Source organism: Ranitomeya imitator, chromosome 2, assembly GCF_032444005.1.
Source record: "Ranitomeya imitator isolate aRanImi1 chromosome 2, aRanImi1.pri, whole genome shotgun sequence".
Lineage (NCBI taxonomy): Eukaryota > Metazoa > Chordata > Amphibia > Anura > Dendrobatidae > Ranitomeya > Ranitomeya imitator.
The window spans coordinates 581,067,078-581,075,954 of record NC_091283.1 but is presented as its reverse complement, the minus strand read 5'-3'; positions in this window follow the sequence as shown (position 1 = coordinate 581,075,954).

Sequence of the window (8,877 nt, the reverse complement as noted above, 5' to 3'; positions counted from 1 at the left end):
TGTAGTCACACTAATAACCATCCTTATATACACATATACATCTATACATATACACACATATACATTTATATATATGTAGTCACACTAATAACCATCCTTATATACACATATACATCTATACATACACACGTATACATTTATATATATGTAGTCACACTAATAACCATCCTTATATACACATATACATCTATATATACACACACGTATACATTTATATATATGTAGTCACACTAATAACCATCCTTATATACACATATACATCTATACATACACACGTATACATTTATATATATGTAGTCACACTAATAACCATCCTTAAATACACATATACATCTATACATACACACGTATACATTTACATATATGTAGTCACACTAATAACCATCCTTATATACACATATACATCTATACATACACACGTATACATTTATATATATGTAATCACACTAATAACCATACTTATATACACATATACAGCTATATATACACACGTATACATTTATATATATGTAGTCACACTAATAACCATCCTTATATACACATATACATCTATATATACACACGTATACATTTATATATATGTAGTCACACTAATAACCATCCTTATATACACATATACATCTATACATACACACATACATTTATATATATGCAATCACACTAATAACCATCCTTATATACACATATACATCTATATATACACATGTATACATTTATATACAGTGGGGCAAAAAAGTATTTAGTCAGTCAGCAATAGTGCAAGTTCCACCACTTAAAAAGATGAGAGGCGTCTGTATTTTACATAATAGGTAGACCTCAACTATGGGAGACAAACTGAGAAAAAAAAATCCAGAAAATCACATTATCTGTTTTTTTATCATTTTTTCTTGCATATTATGGTGGAAAATAAGTATTTGGTCAGAAACAAACAATCAAGATTTCTGGCTCTCACAGACCTGTAACTTCTTCTTTAAGAGTCTCCTCTTTCCTTCACTCATTACCTGTAGTAATGGCACCTGTTTAAACTTGTTATCAGTATAAAAAGACACCTGTGCACACCCTCAAACAGTCTGACTCCAAACTCCACTATGGTGAAGACCAAAGAGCTGTCAAAGGACACCAGAAACAAAATTGTAGCCCTGCACCAGGCTGGGAAGACTGAATCTGCAATAGCCAACCAGCTTGGAGTGAAGAAATCAACAGTGGGAGCAATAATTAGAAAATGGAAGACATACAAGACCACTGATAATCTCCCTCGATCTGGGGCTCCACGCAAAATCCCACCCCGTGGGGTCAGAATGATCACAAGAACGGTGAGCAAAAATCCCAGAACCACGCGGGGGGACCTAGTGAATGAACTGCAGAGAGCTGGGACCAATGTAACAAGGCCTACCATAAGTAACACACTACGCCACCATGGACTCAGATCCTGCAGTGCCAGACGTGTCCCACTGCTTAAGCCAGTACATGTCCGGGCCCGTCTGAAGTTTGCTAGAGAGCATTTGGATGATCCAGAGGAGTTTTGGGAGAATGTCCTATGGTCTGATGAAACCAAACTGGAACTGTTTGGTAGAAACACAACTTGTCGTGTTTGGAGGAAAAAGAATACTGAGTTGCATCCATCAAACACCATACCTACTGTAAAGCATGGTGGTGGAAACATCATGCTTTGGGGCTGTTTCTCTGCAAAGGGGCCAGGACGACTGATCCGGGTACATGAAAGAATGAATGGGGCCATGTATCGTGAGATTTTGAGTGCAAACCTCCTTCCATCAGCAAGGGCATTGAAGATAAAACATGGCTGGGTCTTTCAACATGACAATGATCCAAAGCACACCGCCAGGGCAACAAAGGAGTGGCTTCGTAAGAAGCATTTCAAGGTCCTGGAGTGGCCTAGCCAGTCTCCAGATCTCAACCCTATAGAAAACCTTTGGAGGGAGTTGAAAGTCCGTGTTGCCATGCGAAAAGCCAAAAACATCACTGCTCTAGAGGAGATCTGCATGGAGGAATGGGCCAACATACCAACAACAGTGTGTGGCAACCTTGTGAAGACTTACAGAAAACGTTTGACCTCTGTCATTGCCAACAAAGGATATATTACAAAGTTTTGAGATGAAATTTTGTTTCTGACCAAATACTTATTTTCCACCATAATATGCAAATAAAATGTTAAAAAAACAGACAATGTGATTTTCTGGATTTTTTTTTCTCAGTTTGTCTCCCATAGTTGAGGTCTACCTATGATGTAAATTACAGACGCCTCTCATCTTTTTAAGTGGTAGAACTTGCACTATTGCTGACTGACTAAATACTTTTTTGCCCCACTGTATATGTAATCACACTAATAACCATCCTTATATACACATATACATCTATATATACACACGTATACATTTATATATATGTAGTCACACTAATAACCATCCTTATATACACATATACATCTATACATACACACGTATACATTTATATATATGTAGTCACACTAATAACCATCCTTATATACACATATACATCTATACATACACACACATACATTTATATATATGTAATCACACTAATAACCATCCTTATATACACATATACAGCTATATACACACACGTATACATTTATATATATGTAATCACACTAATAACCATCCTTATATACACTATACATCTATATATACACATGTATACATTTATATATATGTAGTCACACTAATAACCATCCTTATATACACATATACATCTATACATACACACACATACATTTATATATATGTAATCACACTAATAACCATCCTTATATACACATATACATCTATACATACACACGTATACATTTATATATATGTAATCACACTAATAACCATCCTTATATATACATATACATCTATACATACACACACATACATTTATATATATGTAATCACACTAATAACCATCCTTATATACACATATACAGCTATATACACACACGTATACATTTATATATATGTAGTCACACTAATAACCATCCTTATATACACATATACAGCTATATACACACACGTATACATTTATATATTTGTAATCACACTAATAACCATCCTTATATACACTATACAGCTATATACACACACGTATACATTTATATATTTGTAATCACACTAATAACCATCCTTATATACACTATACATCTATATATACACACGTATACATTTATATATATGTAGTCACACTAATACCCATCCTTATATACACATATACATCTATATATACACACGTATACATTTATATATATGTAGTCACACTAATAACCATCCTTATATACACATATACATCTATACATACACACGTATACATTTATATATATGTAGTCACACTAATAACCATCCTTATATACACATATACATCTATACATACACACACATACATTTATATATATGTAATCACACTAATAACCATCCTTATATACACATATACAGCTATATACACACACGTATACATTTATATATATGTAATCACACTAATAACCATCCTTATATACACTATACATCTATATATACACATGTATACATTTATATATATGTAGTCACACTAATAACCATCCTTATATACACATATACATCTATACATACACACACATACATTTATATATATGTAATCACACTAATAACCATCCTTATATACACATATACATCTATACATACACACGTATACATTTATATATATGTAATCACACTAATAACCATCCTTATATATACATATACATCTATACATACACACACATACATTTATATATATGTAATCACACTAATAACCATCCTTATATACACATATACAGCTATATACACACACGTATACATTTATATATATGTAGTCACACTAATAACCATCCTTATATACACATATACAGCTATATACACACACGTATACATTTATATATTTGTAATCACACTAATAACCATCCTTATATACACTATACAGCTATATACACACACGTATACATTTATATATTTGTAATCACACTAATAACCATCCTTATATACACTATACATCTATATATACACACGTATACATTTATATATATGTAGTCACACTAATACCCATCCTTATATACACATATACATCTATATATACACACGTATACATTTATATATATGTAGTCACACTAATAACCATCCTTATATACACATATACATCTATACATACACACACATACATTTATATATATGTAGTCACACTAATAACCATCCTTATATACACATATACATCTATATATACACACACGTATACATTTATATATATGTAGTCACACTAATAACCATCCTTATATACACATATACATCTATATATACACATGTATACATTTATATATATGTAATCACACTAATAACCATCCTTATATACACTATACATCTATATATACACACGTATACATATATATATATATGTAATCACACTAATAACCATCCTTATATACACATATACATCTATACATACACACGTATACATTTATATATATGTAATCACACTAATAACCATCCTTATATACACTATACATCTATATATACACACGTATACATATATATATATATGTAATCACACTAATAACCATCCTTATATACACATATACATCTATATATACACACACGTATACATTTATATATATGTAGTCACACTAATAACCATCCTTATATACACATATACATCTATATATACACACGTATACATTTATATATATGTAGTCACACTAATAACCATCCTTATATACACATATACATCTATATATATACACGTATACATTTATATATATGTAATCACACTAATAACCATCCTTATATACACATATACATCTATACATACACACGTATACATTTATATATATGTAATCACACTAATAACCATCCTTATATACACATATACATCTATATATACACATGTATACATTTATATATATGTAGTCACACTAATAACCATCCTTATATACACATATACATCTATATATACACACGTATACATTTATATATATGTAGTCACACTAATAACCATCCTTATATACACATATACATCTATATATACACACGTATACATTTATATATATGTAATCACACTAATAACCATCCTTATATACACATATACATCTATATATACACATGTATACATTTATATATATGTAGTCACACTAATAACCATCCTTATATACACATATACATCTATATATACACACGTATACATTTATATATATGTAGTCACACTAATAACCATCCTTATATACACACATACATCTATACATACACACGTATACATTTATATATATGTAGTCACACTAATAACCATCCTTATATACACTATACATCTATATATACACACGTATACATTTATATATATGTAGTCACACTAATAACCATCCTTATATACACATATACATCTATACATACACACGTATACATTTATATATATGTAGTCACACTAATAACCATCCTTATATACACATATACATCTATATATACACACGTATACATTTATATATATGTAGTCACACTAATAACCATCCTTATATACACATATACATCTATATATACACACACGTATACATTTATATATATGTAGTCACACTAATAACCATCCTTATATACACATATACATCTATACATACACACGTATACATTTATATATATGTAATCACACTAATAACCATCCTTATATACACATATACATCTATATATACACATGTATACATTTATATATATGTAGTCACACTAATAACCATCCTTATATACACATATACATCTATATATACACACGTATACATTTATATATATGTAGTCACACTAATAACCATCTTTATATACACATATACATCTATACATACACACATACATTTATATATATGCAATCACACTAATAACCATCCTTATATACACATATACATCAATATATACACATGTATACATTTATATATATGTAATCACACTAATAACCATCCTTATATACACATATACATCTATATATACACACGTATACATTTATATATATGTAGTCACACTAATAACCATCCTTATATACACATATACAGCTATATACACACACGTATACATTTATATATTTGTAATCACACTAATAACCATCCTTATATACACTATACATCTATATATACACACGTATACATTTATATATATGTAGTCACACTAATACCCATCCTTATATACACATATACATCTATATATACACACGTATACATTTATATATATGTAGTCACACTAATAACCATCCTGATATACACATATACAGCTATATACACACACGTATACATTTATATATATGTAGTCACACTAATAACCATCCTTATATACACATATACATCTATACATACACACGTATACATTTATATATATGTAGTCACACTAATAACCATCCTTATATACACATATACATCTATATATACACACACGTATACATTTATATATATGTAGTCACACTAATAACCATCCTTATATACACATATACATCTATATATACACATGTATACATTTATATATATGTAATCACACTAATAACCATCCTTATATACACTATACATCTATATATACACACGTATACATATATATATGTAATCACACTAATAACCATCCTTATATACACATATACATCTATACATACACACGTATACGTTTATATATATGTAATCACACTAATAACCATCCTTATATACACTATACATCTATATATACACACGTATACATATATATATATATGTAATCACACTAATAACCATCCTTATATACACATATACATCTATATATACACACACGTATACATTTATATATATGTAGTCACACTAATAACCATCCTTATATACACATATACATCTATATATACACACGTATACATTTATATATATGTAGTCACACTAATAACCATCCTTATATACACATATACATCTATATATACACACGTATACATTTATATATATGTAATAACACTAATAACCATCCTTATATACACATATACATCTATACATACACACGTATACATTTATATATATGTAATCACACTAATAACCATCCTTATATACACATATACATCTATATATACACATGTATACATTTATATATATGTAATCACACTAATAACCATCCTTATATACACATATACATCTATATATACACATGTATACATTTATATATATGTAGTCACACTAATAACCATCCTTATATACACATATACATCTATATATACACACGTATACATTTATATATATGTAATCACACTAATAACCATCCTTATATACACATATACATCTATATATACACATGTATACATCTATATATATGTAGTCACACTAATAACCATCCTTATATACACATATACATCTATATATACACACATATACATTTATATATATGTAGTCACACTAATAACCATCCTTATATACACACATACATCTATACATACACACGTATACATTTATATATATGTAGTCACACTAATAACCATCCTTATATACACTATACATCTATATATACACACATATACATTTATATATATGTAGTCACACTAATAACCATCCTTATATGCACATATACATCTATACATACACACACATATACATTTATATATATGTAATCACACTAATAACCATCCTTATATACACATATACATCTATATATACACACGTATACATTTATATATATGTAGTCACACTAATAACCATCCTTATATACACATATACATCTATACATACACACACATATACATTTATATATATGTAGTCACACTAATAACCATCCTTATATACACATATACATCTATATATACACACGTATACATTTATATATATGTAGTCACACTAATAACCATCCTTATATACACATATACATCTATATATACACACACGTATACATTTATATATATGTAGTCACACTAATAACCATCCTTATATACACATATACATCTATACATACACACGTATACATTTATATATATGTAGTCACACTAATAACCATCCTTAAATACACATATACATCTATACATACACACGTATACATTTACATATATGTAGTCACACTAATAACCATCCTTATATACACATATACATCTATACATACACACGTATACATTTATATATATGTAATCACACTAATAACCATCCTTATATACACATATACATCTATATATACACATGTATACATTTATATATATGTAGTCACACTAATAACCATCCTTATATACACATATACATCTATATATACACACATACATTTATATATATGCAATCACACTAATAACCATCCTTATATACACATATACATCTATATATACACACGTATACATTTATATATATGTAGTCACACTAATAACCATCCTTATATACACATATACATCTATATATACACACGTATACATTTATATATATGTAATCACACTAATAACCATCCTTATATACACATATACATCTATATATACACGTATACATTTATATATATGTAATCACACTAATAACCATCCTTATATACACATATACATCTATATATACACACGTATACATTTATATATATGTAATCACACTAATAATCATCCTTATATACATCTATATATACACACGTATACATTTATATATATATGTAGTCACACTAATAACCATCCTTATATACACATATACATCTATACATACACACGTATACATTTATATATATGTAGTCACACTAATAACCATCCTTATATACACTATACATCTATACATACACACGTATACATTTATATATATGTAATCACACTAATAACCATCCTTATATACACATATACATCTATATATACACATGTATACATTTATATATATGTAGTCACACTAATAACCATCCTTATATACACATATACATCTATACATACACACGTATACATTTATATATA